At 38.2% G+C, this 18,800-nt stretch overlaps 1 pseudogene across 1 annotated transcript in view; it reads right to left on the minus strand.

Moving 5' to 3' along the window:
• LOC308347150 (ATP-dependent zinc metalloprotease YME1L1-like) overlaps positions 1-13,177 on the minus strand; it is a 40,065-nt pseudogene extending 26,888 nt beyond the window's left edge. Inside the window, exon 1 of the transcript in view lies at positions 13,148-13,177. The product of the transcript in view is annotated as an ATP-dependent zinc metalloprotease YME1L1-like (transcript). The remainder of the gene's footprint in view (positions 1-13,147) is intronic.
• Between the last annotated feature and the right edge of the window lie 5,623 nt (positions 13,178-18,800).

Below are 18,800 nucleotides of genomic sequence, written 5' to 3' on the forward strand. Positions count from 1 at the left end.
CATACAGGCACTGGTGACTTATGTTTAGAAATAGAGTCTTTATCCTCAACGTAAAGGGGAATTTCTGAAGTGTCTTGTCTAAGCAATGGTATCAACAGATTCATATTTGAAAGGGTTATTCTGCCAGAGTGAAGGTCAGATTGCATACAAGAAAGCCATTTTTAAGGCTAATAATGCAGTATTCCACATTTAAAAAAATGTTCAGACTCTGGTGGAAACTGATAGAAGAATTCAAAAGATGTTTTGAAGGTAAAAATTTCAGAATTCAGTGGTTGATAGGATGAGAGATAAACTAGCCTGTCCAAATGAGTGGTGGTGCTAGTCAAGGAAAAGGGAACATGGAAATAGGACTTTTTAGAGTAGAGTAGAGTAGAGTAGAGCAGATATCAAAAATACATGAAGAGGGGCACCTGGGTGGCTCAGTGGGTTGAGGCCTCTGCCTTCAGCTCAGGTCATGATCCCAGGGTCCTGGGATCGAGCCCTGCGTTGGGCTCTCTGCTTGGCCTGGAGCCTGCTTCCCTTCCTCTCTCTGTGCCTGTCTCTCTGCCTACTTGTGATCTCTGTCTGTCAAATAAATAAAGAAAATTAAAAAAAAATACATGAAGGTCTCATATAACTCAATAGCTAAACAAAACAAAACACAATCTGATTTTACAATGAGTAGAGGCTCTGAATAGACATTTTTCCAAAGAAGACATACAGATGGCCAACAGGTACTTGAAAAGATGTTGGACATCATTCATCATCAAGGAAGTTCCAATATACGTGCTAACTTTTCAGACATTGTGCCTCATTAGCCCACTAAGAGTGGATTATTGTCTATCTCATTTCCTTAAGACCCATAGGACAATCAACAGGGTAGAAATTATTCCTTAAAGTCAGGCTTCTTACCTGGTTTTTCGTTCATAACCACTCAGTCAGAACCTTTCTTTCCACAGCTTTGCTGTCAAAGTAAATGTTAAATACACTGAGAATTCTGTGTAAAATAGTGTAGAAACTGTCATTGTAAGACTATGATCAATTCTCTCAAATTAAAGCAATCTAGTTTTCATAGTGGGGGGCAGGGGGACATTTTATTATTAGTCTGTTTCCAAGTTTTCCACAAGAAAAGCACAGTCATCATGTTAATATAATGGATTGACCCTTTATAAAATAAACTTAGCCTTAAGTCCTTTGGAACAGTTCTAACACTTGTAAACTAATGTGGAAAGCGATTATAACAGACACGCATCATCAATGTCATCTCATCATTCCTGGGACCTATCCCAGACTCGCCAGGGCTTAGAGTCTCACAAGTTCAACTTCAAGTTATTTCAAGGCGACATCACAAAAAATGTGTGACCATGGGATGTTTAGCCAAAATCTATTCTGTAGTCATTTTGAGAAATCTAAATTCTATTTATAGGGTAATCTAGAAAAAACTAGGGGGTAGCAATCAGATACAATCTGTTTTGATTCTTGGTCTTGGCCATTCAAACTCACAAATGCATTATAATTCTGGTAACGAAGACAAGACCTATACATAGCCAGATCTCAAAGCATGTATATAGATTTCTGGTATTTATTGCATTTTAGTTGCTGGTTTATACTCATTTATGTGACTTTGTATGAGAAAATGCTCATAAAATTGCCAGTATGAGGTTTTGAGTTTGAAACTTACTCCATAAATTAACATTTGTGGACAAAGTTACTGCAGTACCCCTCCTTATTCATGAGTTACTCTCTCCACATTGAAGCTTTGTTATAAGTGATGTATATTATAAATCTTATTCCACCTACAAATTCTCATTTAATGCCGTAACTCTAGCCTTATAGTCTACGAGCCCGTATTTGAGGGAAAGTTATAAACAAATGTCCCCAAACAGCTTGTAATCTTTTTAAAAAACCATAAAAAATGAAAAACAGCATTGTCAAACTTTTAAAAATAGGGAACTCGTGCCATCTTGTGGTTACAAAGAAGTAAAAATAAAAATTTTATCGCACTTTTTCAATATATTAAAGAATCATTGCCAAAATCAGGCCCCCCTTAAACAATTGTTTCCTTCAGTGTTCTGAAGTTCCCAGATAAAACCTCTTTATTCTTCCTTTAGAATATTGTTCATGTGGAGAGTTTTCCTTGACAATCAGACTTATTGCTATCTCAGCCAGGAAAATCTAATTTCCTGAAAAAGTAGCTTCCATGATTATACTTTGATTTTTGAATCAGAGACACATCTTAATTCTGAATGCTAAGGTAATGCATTCATGGAAAAGAGCTTCAAAACATTTTTTAGGCATTAACATGGTAATCAACAAATGCCTTTGAGAGATGATTCCAAGCATTAGAAACAACATATGACTTGATTTTTGAAGAGTCCATGATAGTATAGGTTGACTTCCAGAAAACATAATGCTATAAGAAGTGTTAAAATCCTTCTTCCCAGAAATGTCTGGAGTGACCAAAGAAATAAAATGAGCATGAGCCAAAATGTCATCCCAAATGCCCCACATCTTATAGACTAGACCAAAGGAAAATGCCATGAGCTAACTAACAAGCAGCCTTACTTTGAATACAAAATGGTGCCATGGAAAGCAGAAGCAGGCCTTCTCCTGCATTATAAATGCAATCTGGTACTTCACATCAGTCCATGAAAGACTAAAGGCATAGCCCCATAAGCAATAATATTTGGGTGGTCTGCATTTATACTAACATATAGGACCTCCTAGTGGAAGTTGATATAGTAATTTAAATAGTTTATGTTTAAATTTAATAATATACCTCAATAAGAAAATAAGAAGTCTGCTTCTCCCTCTCCCACTTTGCCTGCTTGTGTTCCTGCTCTTGCTGTCTCTCTCAGTCAAATAAATAAATAAATAAATAAAATCTTAAAAAAATAAAGAAGAAGAAGATACACATTTGTACTTTATAAGACTAGGAAATAAATATACAGTGGTGCCTGGGTCACTCAGTTAGTTAAGCATCTGCCTTTTTAGCTCAGGTCATGATCTCAGGGTCCTAGGATCTAGCCCCACATCAGGCTCCCTGCTCAACCAGGAGCCTGCTTCTTCCTCTCCCTCAGCCCAACTCCCACCACTCATGTGCTCTCTTTCTTTCTCTCAAATAAATAAATAAAATCTTTTTTTAAAGTAAACATACAAATTTGCACTATTTGCCTGATGGAGTTATTGATAGAAACAATGAGAATAGAAATAGTAGCAGATTTAGAGGATGATTGTGGAGCTGACCACAGCAGGAAGAAAAGAAAAAAAGTGAAGGATGAAAGAGCCAGGGAGGGCAGAGAGAAGGAGAGCAAAAAGGTATTACATAAGCATAGGGTAAAATCGTTGTGTGGTGATCACATGTGGCTGAGCAAATTAAAGAGTAGTAACAATAAAAGCCAACATTTGTTGAACACTTACCATATGCCAGGTAGAATATGAAATTCTGACTGTGTAATATTTAATCATCTTTGAAAAAGAAAAAAAAAAGTAGGTGAGCTTCCTAACACTACTAGAATTAGACAGCTAGATGGGATTTTTTGCAGAATTTTTCTCTAACTTCAAAATTCCAGAGATGGCTTTTAATGTATATGACATTCTGCTTCAGAACCTTGCATGGTGTCTGTACATTAACTAAACAAAACAAATATGCCAGACTTTTTTAAAAGGAGACACTGAAACATTTTTAAATGTTCTAAAGATAGGATAAAATGGCCATGTACGCACAAATTTTTGAAATCTCTCTCTTTCTTTAAAGATTTATTTATTTATTTTAGAGAGAGAGAGTGTGTGTGCAAGCAGGAGGAGGGGCAGAAGGAGAGGGAAGGAAAGAGAGAATCTCAAGCAGACTTCCCACTGAGCGTGGAGCCTGACATGGGGCCCAATTCCACAACTCATGAGATCACGACCTATACGATGACCACCTGAGCCGAAATCAAGAGTCAGATGCTTAACCAGCTGAGCCACCCAGAAGCCCTTCTTGAAATCCCTTTTGAAATCACTCTTAAAAGTGAATGACATGAACTTAAAAGATAAAAACAGTAAAGAACAGGTCTTCCATGATGAAACAAACAAACAAAAGGTCCAATCTTATACCACAACCTTGCACCAAATTAAGATACAACGCCAGGAATGGAAAAGTGACTCCCTTTCCAGAGAAGAGTATGCAAAGTAGCAGCCAGTGGGAAAATTCTGGAAAACCCGCAGTGCTGACAGGTCAGGGGCAGAAAGAGCATAGCTGGTTTCCAGCCTCTTTCCCATGCTGGCAGGAAAGGGCTCAAGGCCCACACTTGGAAGAATGGCCAAATTTATCTTCCACTTTGGCCCAAGGAGAAAAAAACTGAAGGGCCAAAGTCCAATCACCATTTTTACACCCCTGCCAGTGGAAGTAGCAGTGATTCAGCTAGGAGAGGAAAATCCAGAACTATTTTTTTTCACATTTGAATGTCTCTGTAATCTAACTGCTTAAAAAATCTATAGCAAAAGAAATTTTCCATCCCCCAGATGGAAGAGTAAGTGATAATACAACCATCATTCCTTGTATTTTTTCTTTACCTTTGAATAGAAGACTTATCTTGTGCTGCATTTTTAAAAAATTTTATTCTAAATGTAGGTCTCTGAGTTTTTTTAGACCTTCTAAAAATTAGTCCATGAGGCATTATTAGCATAGAACTAATATACATTTACCATAGTGAAGAAAATATTTGTTATAAGAAAATAACTGTCCTTCCATACTCATTTGTGGATCTCTGGGACTTTCTAGGACCTTTCTTACTGCTAATAGAATTAGATTTTGCTCTAGGCTCTGAAATGGGACAGAATGGTATATTAATTGAATGATTTCAGTGGCCATTCTGAATTTAAAGATGAACGTTCACTTCTGTTCTATTTCCTATTCCAAATTTTGCCTAGCTATATTGCCCAACATAGCCTCTCAGAGTTTCTGCAATGAGGTTAAATAACAACAATAAAATATTAAAATGAAATCAAATATTCCAAATTAAATTAAAATATTCCAAAAATCATATATCAACATACTGTGATACTCCTAAATTCAATTAAAAAAACCCTCCCATTGTTAATTTCCCAGTGATATAATTAAAGGATATAAATCTTAAAAAATTAAAATCCAAAATCTTTTAGTTGAAGCCCCAAAGGGCTAAAGTGTAAAAAAAATTCTGCTGTCCCTGTGCATTACAAATCCAAGAAATTAAAGTCCCAAATTTCAGTTTAAAGTCTAAATAATCATTCTCCTCAACTGCTCATTCTGCTCAATTTCAGTTAGATGAGTTTTCCATGTCTTCATTCTTTAAGCAGCTGCAGCCTGTACTGTCTTTCTCTAGAGTGGCTGCAGTTCAGGACCTCAGATTTTGTGTCTGTTTCCTTACTACACAGCTCAGCAGCCTCACTATGAAAGATCTAAAGCATATAAAATTACACAGCAATTGTTTTTCACACCTACACATTAACAAAAATAAAACTATCCCCAAATCTTAGGATAGCTAATCCAAACATAATTATGTTCCAAATCTCAGCACTTAGTGTCATCAAAAGTCATAATAGAAACTCAAAAGTATCTGAAAAATATTTCTTTCAACTTTACTAGTCAACCTATGTTGCTTGTCTGGGGCCCATGATCATGACCCCAAAAACCAATTAGAATTGCACAAGGATGTCCATAGTAGGGCACCTGGGTAGCTCAGTTTGTTGGGCGACTGCGTTCGGCTCAGGTCATGATCCTGGAACCCCAGGACTGAGTCCCGCATCAGGCTCTCTGCTTGGTAGGGAGTCTGCTTCTCCCACTGACCTCTTTCCTCTCATGCTCTCTCTCTCTCTCAAATAAATAAATGAAATCTTTGAAAAAAAAATGATCATAACAGTATGCATAACAGCCAAAAAAAAATGCAAACAATCCAGGGGTGCCTGGGTTGCTCAGTTGAGTACCCAACTCTTGCTTTCAGCTAAGGTCCTGGTCTCAGGGTCACTACACTGAGTTCTGCTAGGCTATGCACTCAGCAGGGAGTTTGCTTCTCTCCTTCCCCCTCGCCCACTGCCCCTCCCACTGCTGTCTCTCTCTTTCTTAAATAAATAAATAAATAAATAAATAAATGTCTAAAAATAAATGTAAACAATCCAATACCATCAACTGATGAGTGGATAAACAAATGTGGCACATCTATGCAATGAAAAATTATTCTGCTAAAAACTAATGGGAGTTGCTACATGCTATGATATGGATGAACCTTGAAAATATTATCCTGAAGTGAAAGAAGTCAGTCACAAAGGCTACACATGGTATGATTCCATTTATATGAACTATCTAGAATTGGCAAATCTGTAGAGATAAAAAGTAGATTAGTGATTACCAGGTGGTGGGGGTGGAGAGAAATGCGACTGACTGCTAATAGATGTGGGGTTTCTTTTTGGTGTGATGAAAATATTCTGGAATTTGTTACTGGTTTTAGTTAATGGTAAACAAGCAATAGTGATAGTTAATATACTAAAAATTACTGATATGTACATTTTTAAACCATAAATTTTATTCATATATATATATATATATATATTTAGTCATTCATTCATTCTCAATCGGGCTCCTGGGTGGCTCATTTTTAATTTCAATAATTTTATTTTTTTAATTTTAATGCCAGTGTAATTAACATAGAGTTAAATTAGTTTCAGGTGTATAAGATAGTGATTCAACACTTCTATACATTACTCAGTGCTCATCATAAGTGCACTCTTTCTTTTCTTTTTTTTTTTAATTTTATAAGTGCACTTTTAATCCCCTTCACCTATTTCACCCATCCCCGCACCCATCTCCCCTCTGGTAACCATCTGATTGCTCTCTATAGTTCAGAGCCTGGTTTTTGTAAATGAGTCCTTTTATATCTCAATTTTTAAAACCCTTGGGAGAACATCTCAAAAGAGGTTGAATTTGATAATATGAGATATGCCACTTTTGTGGGACGAGGATGTGGTAGGGGCTAGGAGTCATTCATTTCTTTTCTCAGGGATTGTCATTTGAGATATTCCTGTCTCTCTCTCTCTCTTTTTTCCTTCAAACTGGCAAGGGAAGCAGTCGGCATCAGACCCTGAGAAGCAGCTCTTCCCGTTCAGTTTCCACTTCCCCTCGAGGGCCACCTTTCTGTGTCGTTGTGGGCTCCCACGTGGTGACAGGGCCTGCACTCTCTCCCAGGAACCGGTGTTTTTGGTCCCGAGCCACAATGGAGACTGCTCCTTGTTGTGGAACATCTTAGGTCTGTGAACCCAGCTTCCCAGGGAATGTTCATCCCCAGAACTATTTCAGCAGAACCACTTTCAGCAAGTTCCTGAAATAAAGGGGCTTTTGGTGAAGTGAGCCTCTGGAGGCCTTGTGGGACAAATCCCCATGTCATTTCTACTGGAGACCATGCATCCTAGGGTTTGAGATGTTACAGGCTCTGGATGTCAAAGTGGGGAATGAATCTTAAAGGCTGTTTATAAACCATGCATATCCATGGCTTAGTCCTTCCATAGATTCCTCCCTTGGCTCTGAATTTAGTTCAAACAGTATTAAAAGGGGCACCCGGGTGGGTAAGTTGGTTGTGCATTTGCCTTTGGCTCAGGTCAGGATCCCAGGGTCCTGGGATTGAGTCCCTGCTCAGCTGAGAGCCAGCTTCTCCCCCTCCCTTCCCCTCTGCCTGCTGCTCTACCTGCTTGTGCTCTCCCTCTGTTAAATAAATAAAATCTTTTTAAAAAGCACAAAAAGAGAGCAGCCAACCCACACCTGCACAAGCCCTTTACTTGCACGCTAGTTATCAAGCTCACCCACATGAATTAGCTGCATTAAATTCTTGGCCTGCAGATCTGGTTGAAAATCAAATTGTAGGGGTACTTGGGTGTCTCAGTTTGTTAAGCATCTGCCTTCGGCTCGGGTCATGATCTCAGGGTCTGGGATCGAGCCTCACATCGGGCTCCCTGCTCAGTGAGGAGTCTGCTTCTCTCTCTGTCTCGTCTGCTGCTCCCCCTGCTTGTGCTCTCTCTCTCTGTCAAATAAATAAAGTCTTTAAAAAAAAAAAAAAGAAAATCAAATTGTAAAAGCAGCACTTAATTATCCCCCATCAAGATGCTCTTGTCCTTTTGAGTGAATCCTTGCCTCAGATGCACTTGTTACTAAGGTTCTGATGGCCCCCTGTCTGCAGGCAGTGAGACGCTGTAAAGCTATTAAATACCAGTGTCATTCAAAATAAAACTGTCGAAATTCAAATTTTTTTAAATTTCTTTTCAATGTAACAGAATTCATTGTTTATGCACCACACCCAGTGTTCCATACAATACGTGCCCTCCATAATACCCACCACCTGGCTCCCTCAACCTCCCACTGCCCGCCCCTTCAAAACCCTCAGATTGTTTTTCAGAGTCCATAGTCTCTCATGGTTCATCTCCCCTTCCAATTTCTCTCAACTCCCTTCTCCTCTCCATCTCCCCTTGTCCTCCAGGTTATTTGTTATGCTCCACAAATAAATGAAACCATAGGATATTGACTCTCTCTGCTTGACTTATTTCACTCAGCATAATCTCTTCCAGTCCCATCCATGTTGATACAAAAGTTGGGTATTCATCCTTTCTGATGGAGGCATAATACTCCATAGTGTATATGGACCACATCTTCCTTATCCATTCCTCCGCTGAAGGGCATCTTGGTTCTTTCCACAGTTTGGCGACCGTGGCCATTGCCATTGTTGCTATGAACATTGGGGTACAGATGGCCCTTCTTTTCACTACATCTGTATCTTTGGGGTAAATACCCAGTAGGGCAATTGCAGGGTCATAGGGAAGCTCCATTTTTAATTTCTTAAGGAATCTCCACACTGTTTTCCAAAGTGGCTGCACCAACTTGCATTCCCACCAACAGTGTAAGAGAGTTCCCCTTTCTCCACATCCTCTCCAACACATGTTGTTTCCTGTAATTCAACTTCTAAAGCCAGCCCCTGCTAGGCAGCATGACCACACACCATTAGTTCAAGACCAACATCTAAAACAACCACTTCCCTGTGGTCAGAGCGGCCATAAATTACAGTGACTCACCAAAGTCAAAATCTCTGATTGCCTAAGACTTTTAAGTGTTTGCCAGCAGCCATGAGAAGTTAGAAAGAAAAATATTATTACAATCTCACGGCACAAAATAGGCTGCTGCAAACTCCTAAGGACATGAATCCTCATGGCCTGGCTCTAGAGAAACCAGTCTGAATATCATTGTGTTCCTGATTCACAAACAGAAATGGATAAATTATCTGTAACTTCCTACATAACCCCAAAGCCCTCAAACCTTAACCAAACACAAAGCTCTTTCTATATAATGATCTCAATGGCTTTAAAAATAAGCACCAAAATCCTATGCTCCAAAACGGAATATACAAAAATGGTAATAACAACTATCTTCAAGTGATTGGATGGTGAATGATTTTTATTTTCTAACTTTAATCTCCAAAATTTTTCTATAAAAGTTTCAATTATTTACACAATCAGAAAATTCCCTAACTGCCTCTGTGTCATGGAAGGGCCACACTTCCTGCTTTCACCTCCAGAAGCCAAGGGATGATTAGAATTCTGACACTTCCTAGAAACTGCTGCAGCCTTCTGACATTGAAATGAGTCTGGATTTCACAGTTGTATCACCGCTAGCCCAGGAGCCTCTATTTCTCCCAGGAAGTTATGGGGTTTAACATAGAATCTCTGAAATTATAAGCAAAACAAAAATAAAGCAAAGTGGCCAAATGTTTGGATTTGTCTTCATTTACCAGATAGCCAGTAAGTTCACAAAAGCCTTGTGTGTCTTTCAGAGAGAGTCGTAGAGAATAGAGGACACAGTTGTACCTTCACAAGTCCACAAGATGGGGCTATGATGATTTTCAATTTAGAACATTAGCTGAACTAGAAGAAATCTCATCAGGCACTAAACAGATGTTTACTGTCATGGTGAAGTCTTTAAAGATAAATTTTAAAGTTAAAAGAATATTTGATCAAACTAAATTGAACTCAGCATGATGAACAACATGCCGTATATGCACGTACACAGCCCAATCCAATATTTATCAATGTATGGATTTAAAAAAAAAAAGCGAGTCATCTCCCCATCACCTAGTAAGAAAAGCAGTTGAGGTAATAATTTGAAATTCCCTTCCCTCCACTGTATGAGTAAACCAGCCCTCCCTCTTCAGCAAGGGCCTTGAAGGACAAGAGAGCGGCACGGGCCTCCATTCCAACCGTACTGTCTCTTCTTCCTCATCTCCCTGTCCCTCCCCAGCTTTCCCCACCAAGCCACGGAAACTGCTTTTGTCTTCCTGGTTACCAGATTCAATGGGGACTTTCTTGGCCTCAACTGTATTCAATATTGACCCCACTGTCTTTCTGCCACCACATAGTCCTGGTTTCCTCCTCCCTTTGGGACAATTTCTCCCTGGCTCCTTGGCTGGCTTCCCCACTGCTGAAACAATGAATGTTTCAGGGCTTCAGGGCTTCAGGGCTTCAGGGCTCAGTTCTGGTCCTCTTCCATATACAAACTCTCTGCAAGTGACTTCATCTAGTTGCATAGCTTGGAAGACCATATACAGATACTGACTTATTTCTGGGTCAGACGTTCATCCAAGTTCCAGTCTCATGGACCAAACTATCTACTCAACACCCCCAACTGGCTGTCTATCGAGCATTTCAAAATTCCTATATCCCTAATGGAACATTCCCTTTCTCTCTCCCTTTCCCATTTCGATATGTTCCTTTCTATTCATCACCATCTCAGCAAAGGATACCATCACATACTCAGCTATTCAAGCCAAAACCTAGGAGTCATCTTTGATTCCCTCTTTCCTGGGCCTCCCAGTCCAATTTAGCACTGACTAGTTGACTCAGACCTGAAAAGATATCTTATCTCTACCCTAGTCCAAGCTATCAACATACCTTCCCTGGAAAATTCCAATTGTCTTCTAAAAGGTCTTTCAATTTACATTTACATTTACATTTACATTTACATTTACATTTACATTTACATTCTGGACTCCTTATGTTCCAAAAGGCAAAGTTTGAAAACATAAATTCAGATAATGTCACTCTATTGCTTAAAATCTTTCAATGACAGGCAACTGGGTGACTTAGTCAATTAAGTGTCTACCTTCAGCTCAAGTCATGATCGCAGGGTCCTGGGATGGAGCCGCACATCTGGCTCCTTGCTTCTCCCTCTCCTCTCTGTTGTGCTCTCACTATCTCTCTCTCTCTCTCAAATAAATAAATAAAATCTTAGATCCTGATTTCAATTCTTCTGAGTTGAAAGTGAGATTGTAGGAGCACATTGTAGTTCTGTAGAATAGTACCTTTTTTTTTAGTACATTTTATTTGTATAAATGTATGTACTTTTTAAACACATAATGTTTAAAATTTAACATATAACAAATAATACATATAACATGTAATGTATTACTTGTTTCTGGGTGATTCATCACCTTATATAACAGTGAATCATCAGTCTTCTATAACACCCGGGACTCACCACAACACATACCCTCCCCAGTGTCCATCAACCAGTTACCCCATCCCACCCCCCTCCCCAGCAGCCCTCAGTTTGTTTCCTAAGATTAAGAGTCTCTTATGGTTTGTCTCCCTCTCTGGTTTCATCTTGTTTCATTTTTTGCTCCCTTCCCCTATGATCCTCTGCCTTGTTTCTTAAATTCCACACATCGGAGAGATCATATGATAATTGTCTTTCTCTGATTGACTTATTTTGCTTAGCATAATACCTCTAGTTCCATCCACGTCATTGCAAATGGCAAGATATGTATCCGGATTTATATATATATACACCACATCTTCTTAATCCACTGGGTTGTTTTTTTTTTTTACACATTTAGTTCTACCATAACAAAGCAACTTATACAAATGTCTAAAACTAAACATCATCTTTCCTTTCCAGTGAAACAAAAAGAAAATTTAAAAATAAACAGGAACAAAATTACAATAGAGAATGTCAATTCCAAATATGATTCTATAGGTCCTGCTGATTCTTCCATTAAGGGGCAGGGCTCAAGTCATCATTAGGACAGAGTTTAAAAGTGTCACCTTAAACTGTAAGGATGTCTGTTAAACATCACAATTAAACATGCCAAAGGAAAAACCATGTTGTCAAAATGGCCACTTAACCCACCCAAACATGTCAGAATCATTCTTTGCTGGCCTACCATAACCCCATTTTTAAAAGTTTTTTTTGGGGGGGGGGCACCTGAGTGGCTCAGTGGGTTAATGCCTCTGCCTTCAGCTCAGGTCATGATCTCAAGGTCCTGGGATAGAGGCCCACATAGGGCTCTCTGCTCTGCTGGGAGCCTGCTTCCCTTTCTCTCTCTCTGCCTGCTTCTCTGCCTGCTTGTGATCTCTCTCTGTCAAATAAATAAATAAAATCTTTAAAATAATAAAATAAATGTCTTCTTCTTTTTTTAAAATAAGATAAAGTAGGTAGGTACATGTTGGTAAATGTTAACTGTCCATATTCACATAGAGACAAAGTATAATCTCTGAGCCCAATACAGAGGAAGGAGGAACAAAAAAACTAAAATTCTATGTACTACTACTCAGAGACCTAGCACCCTCCAGCTTCCAGCAGAGCTAAGGGAGCAGAAAATTGGTCTTTTTTCCCAGAATATGGTAGTGTTGATTCCATAAATCTTTCACTGAGACAGGAAGGGATAAAAATGAATTGGAACAGAAGGAGGGAGGAATTCTTTTCCCACTTTATTCTGCTCAAGGTATTTCCCTCTCCAATAAGTTGAGAACCATGGCATAAAGGGAGAAAAAGGGGAGGGCTGGGGTGGCTGGGTGATGGACATTGGGGAGGGTATGTGCTATGGTGAGAGCTGTGAATTGTGTACAACTGATGATTCACAGACCTGTATCCCTGAAGCAAATAATACATTCTATGTTAATAAAAAAAATAAAAGCAGGGAAAAAACTTAGACATTTTACCAAAGAAAACGTAACAACAACTAATAAACACATGAAAATGAAAAAGAAAAAAAAAAGAATAGTTCTTAAAATTTCACCATAGACAGGATTTCAAACTGCTAGGGTAAAATGCCCTCACATTCCTGCCTTTGAAATACCCTGAAACCTATTCCAATTTTTCCTTTGGAAATGAATTGATTACCCAGATGAGAAGAAAGCAGCCTTGTCCCATCTCCGAGTTTATTTTTCTAAGATGAGAATGTTCTGGGAATGTGAAAGAAGGATCCAGAATGTCTGTTTTTTGGTATCAGACTGCTGCAGGCCTCCTCTGCCATCATTCCGTGTTTTGTCATCAGTACTGATCATCAAGGCTACTGTCAGGATTTTACAGAGCCTCTGTATGTCTCAGGTCGATTTATGTCCCATGACTATGTATGTGTTAATGGTATACAGGAAAAACATAATACAAAGCATCATGATAACCACCGAGAGTGTAGCCAGAAGTATGATGGACATCATCTTTTCCTGTGTCCCCAACAGCACGCATGCATAAGGTCCATGACACATGTGGGTACTGCACTGAATGGGTTTTTTAATCAGTGGTAGGTGATAGTGAATGAGAATGACCAAGAAGATCACCTGTACAGACCACTGAATGAGAAAGTAGACAAGATACATTATCAGGAGGGGCTTCTCCCGGGATAAGTCAAAAATCTCGTCTTCCTTTGTGTCTACGTGGTCTGTGTTTCTCTCAGGGCCATGGGGCTCCTTTTCCAAAGATGCCTTCTTAAATATCTTGGTTTGCTTATGTACAGTCTGAGAGACAAAAAACTCCATCACAAAAAAAATGGAGGAAAAGGCGAAGCCAACCACATACCAAACTCCTAATACAGGCCTCGTGAAGTGATTCTCGTAGCATTCTGCCAGACAGGTTTTGGAGATATTTCCATGGCACTGGAAGTCTACATCCAGGTGAAGCCAGGTGTTTTGCACTACATACACAACTGAAATATAAAGAAAAGTAATGCTGAACCACAGTGCTCGGCCTATGTAGAAGTTGGTGGGGTCTTTGCTCATCTTCAGGATGATAGGTGCCATACCCCAAAATTTAGTACTCTCGGCCATCTTGGAATCTAGGAAGACAAAAGCAAAGTCGCATCAGGGGAAAGGAATGGCTGTGTTTTATTCCTTTTGTACAATCTCTGCTGTTCTCTTATTAGGTACTCTCTGTGAAGGTACTCAGTGGTCTTAGGTGGGAGGACAACTCCAAAGAAAGAGTATTCAAAATAAATATACCCACTTAATAATATTTCCTGTTCTTTCATTTGCTAACTTCTTCTCATTTTTCCTTACCAATCTCTCTTCCCAACCCCATTGCGTTTCCCAACCTCTTCCCACAATTTATTAAATCCTCTGTATAGTTATCCTGTTTGCTCTCATCATAAACTCTGTGGCATTTACTTCTTTTTATAATCTGTGTACCAACCTGTGTCAACAGTACAGTTTCAACTGTCATAGAACTCCCACAGTTATCTGCATGTAAGTGCTTAAAGGTAAGTCCTCGTCATTTCTCCCTGAGATGTAATTATCTGCTGGATTAACTGAGCTCACCAGTATCATTTTAGGCTCTTCCTGAGGCCAACTTTCCCAAAGCCCATTACCAATTTCAAAATATGTTTCTGATGAACCAGGCAAGATGCATGGATTGCCTTTTATGGGAGAGCAGCTTAAATTTCTTACCTGCATTATATTCTGCTGCTCATTTGAACTTCTTATTGATTCACAGATATTTGGAGCATCAAACAATTCTGAGTATAGAAAAATGAATGAGGAAATTCTTGCCTTTAATTACTGATCTGATTTGCATTTCATTGGTGATTAATGATATTGAATATATACCTCAATACTAAAAATAAAAATACACTTTAATAAATAAAATTCTGATGGTGTGAAGAGTGCATTCTTCCAATAAGTTTATTGGGACCTGTGGTTTCTGTAATTCTCTATCCCTCCTATGAAAACATTTTCAGAACAAATTATTATTATAATACTCGAACAGTCCACACTTGCTCTAGCCTTCCCTACCAAGATGACTGAGATTTTGGGGGACCTGCATCATAGCTCAACTTCTTCCTTTAGTCCATCTTGTTTTTCACAACCCTGACACTTGGCTTCCTCTCAGAGACATTAATCCTTAATAAATATTTTGCACCCTCAATGCTGTCTCAATGTCTGCTTCTGGAAAAGCCAACCAACAATGCTCCTTTTCAGATTCTGGGAGCCCAAGAGACAAGCCAGATAGTGGAGCTTTTCTTCATCCGTGGGGTCACAGTTACTGGAAAGCCAAGCATTCTGTAGAAAACACTATACTTAATCCTCACCCTGGGACTCTCTGAGAAAACTCTCTCATGGAGAAGTGACAGGCTTGCATCAATTTCCTTTATGGGGTTCACTACAGAGCCTGATCTGTTCTGTGAAGACCTGCTGGGTTGTCAGGAGAAGGGAATGTGCTGAAATTAAAAGTGGAGAGAGACTCTGGGAAACAAACTGAGGGTTACAGAAGGGAGAGGGGATGAGGTAACTGGTTGATGGGTATTAAAGAGGGCATGTGTCGTGATGAGCACTGGGTGTCATACACAATTAATGAGCTGTTGAACACTACATCAAGATTAACTACTATATGTTGGCTAACTAAACATAATAATAATAACAACAACAACAACAAAAATGGACAGGGGATGGGATGCATTCAGACTGAAATATTCCCAGCACCCCCTCTTAACTTCTTAGGTTACTTTAAATTATTTTTCTCATTGCTTGGGTAGATTTTTAGTACACCTTGAATTAATTTTTAAAGCATAATGTATACAAAAAGCACACACAATTATCAAATGGTAGATAGAACTTTCAATGTAATGTTAACATCAAATACACAAGTACACAAGTCCCATTGTTCAGTTCTATGAATTTCACAGAATGAATAAACTCAAGTAATTATCATTCAGATCAAGAAGAGGCCAGTATGAACATCCCAGAAGCCCCATTTGTATGTTCATTCAGGTACCATTCTCCATTGGGAACCAACATCTGAATATCTAACAATATATTTTGCTTGTTCTAGAAATGCATGTAAATGAATCATGAAGTATGTAATCTTGTAATCTGATTTTTGTAACATTGTAACCTGGATTTTTTTGTTTTATGTACTGTTTTGTGAGATCCACCTATAGTATCATTGACTGTAGTTGTGGTTCTTTCCTTCTCTTTGCTATAGAGTGTTCCTCTATCTGAATACGTCATGTTTTATTGATTCATTTTAGTGTTGGTGATTTTCAAGTTGGGGCTTTTATAAATGGTGCCATTATGATGATTTTGTACATGTATTTTGATATATTAGTTATACTCCCCCAACATGAGAGATCTGTTTCCTTTGTATATGCCCCAACACTTGGCAGTGTCAGGTGTTTTTCATTTTAGCTGCTCTGGTTAGGTCCGAAGTTGTATTGCATATGGATTTAATTTGCATTTCCCTCAATGATGCTCATTGGCTATTTGAGCAGTCTTTTGTGAAGTGCTTGTCCAAGTCTTTTGTCCATTGTTCTCTAGTAAGTTATGTGTCTTTTCTTTCTTGAATTAGAGGAGTCCTTTATGTGTTCTGGATATGAGTCCTTTATAGATATGTGAATTATAAGTACTTTTTCCCACTCTGAGGGATGCCTTTCCATTCTCTTAATAGAATCATTCAATGGACAGATTGTGGAAATTTATATTTATTTCTTTTCAAGTTAGTGGTGTGTGTGTCCTATTTAAGAAACAACTTGCTCCAATATCATGAAAAATGCTCTCTTTTTTTACTGAAAACTTTATTGTTTTACTTTTTTAAAAAATACCTGTACTAAGGCAAAATACAGTAAAATTCTTCCCTTTCTAGTGGATAGCTCTGCAAGTGTTTACAAAAGCATATAGTTGTATAACCCCCACCAAAATCAAGATACAGAACTGTTTCACCACAACAAAAATGGCCCTTGGTAATTAACTTCTCTTCTGCCATGCCTTCTGTTTTCTGTCTCTATGGTTTTATCTTTCCCAGAATGTCATGGAAGTAGATTCATACAAAATACAACCTTGTGAGTCTTACTTCTTTTCATGTGGCATGATACATTTGTGATTCATCCATCTATATTAGCATGTGTAATTAGTTGTTCCTTTTTGTTGCTGCATAGTATTTCATTGTATGGTTGTACTATGGCTTGTTTATTCATTAGTCATTTGAAGAATATTTGGATTCTTTCAATTGGGGATAGTTACATGTAAAGCCACTATAAACAGTAATGCACAGGCTTTTGTGTGAATAGTAAATTTTCTTTTCATTTGAGTAAATATCTAGAAGTGAGATCTTTAGGTCGTGTGGTTCGTTTATGTTTATAAGAAACTGTCAAACTGTTTTTCAAATGGTGGTGCCATTTTGCCTTTGATTTCTGGTTGCTCTTCATTCTTGTCAACATGTGGCATTGTCAAGTTTTTTTTTTTTAATTTTAGCCACTCTTATCAGTGTGTATTAATACCTCATCGTGGTTTGCATTTCCCTGACTAATGATGTCAAATCTGTCTTCATGTGCTCATTTTCCATCTGTAAATTTGTATTTTCTTTGGGGAAGTGGCTATCCAAATCTTTTTGTCCCTTTTTAATTTTTTTAAATTGAGTTATCAGAGTTCTTTATGTATCTTGGATACAAGTTTATTATTGGATATGTGATGTGCAATTATTTTCTAGAAATCATTGTTTTTCAATCTTTAACAGTGTCTTCTGAAGAACTAAAGTTTTTAATTTTTATGAGATCCAACTTAGCACTTTGTTCTATTGTTTTTTTTAAAGACTTCATTTATTTGAGAAAGGGAGAGAGAGAGAGCATGAGCAGGGTGGAGGGGCAGAGGGAGAGAGACAAGAAGACTCCCTGCTGAGCAGGGAGCCCAATGAGGGACTCCAGCAGGACCCCGAGATTATGACCTGATCCAAAGGCAGATGCTTAACTGACAGAGCCACCCAGGCATCCCAGCAGACTGTTTTGTTATTTGTTGTACTTTTGGTGTCACATCTAAGAACTCCTTGTATGGTCAAGGTAACAATGATTTTTGTCTAATTTTCTTCTTGCCAATGTTAGTGGTGAAAAGTCTGCTGTCAATTTGATTCTATTTCCTTCGAGTATCATCTGTTTTCCTGCTATGAAGGCTAAGTGAGGATTTATGTTTTTGATAAATTCTGGACATTTCTCATCTGTTGTCATTATGACTGTTACTGCTTATCTTCTGTTCTCTCATTTAATATTTCTATAAATTCTATTAGATGAGTACCTCTCATGTTTATTTTTAAATTCTTCATCTTTGTTATCTCCCTATCTACTGTACTTGGGAAGAATTATCTCTTTATGTCTCTCAGGTCAAGAATATTTTTTCTAAGGTGTTCATTTTGCCCTTCAAGTACTATTTTGAAGGGTTTTCCATTTCAACAAGGAAAATTTTTATATGGTCTATGGTTTTTTAAATTAATTAAATATCCTTTAATGTCTCTTTGAATATCTTACTTTTAGTTATTTTATATATCTTGTATATCTTCTTGAAGTGTTTCCTTGGTATAAAGTGTTTAATTTGCTGTGTTTATTGTCTCTCTCTCATAATTTTCATTTTCTTCAGAAGTTTTGTCTTTCATGACCCTGCAATAATTTTTCATGTTAAAGCCTTTTAGATACCCTAGAGTTACTATCTGTGAACCTGACTTTAGGATATGAATGTGATTATCCTGCCATTTGCCCTTGGATTTCTCCTTGTGCTAAATTTGAAGCATTCTTGGAACTACC

This window comes from Martes martes, assembly GCF_963455335.1.
Source record: "Martes martes genome assembly, chromosome: 8".
Classification (NCBI taxonomy): domain Eukaryota; kingdom Metazoa; phylum Chordata; class Mammalia; order Carnivora; family Mustelidae; genus Martes; species Martes martes.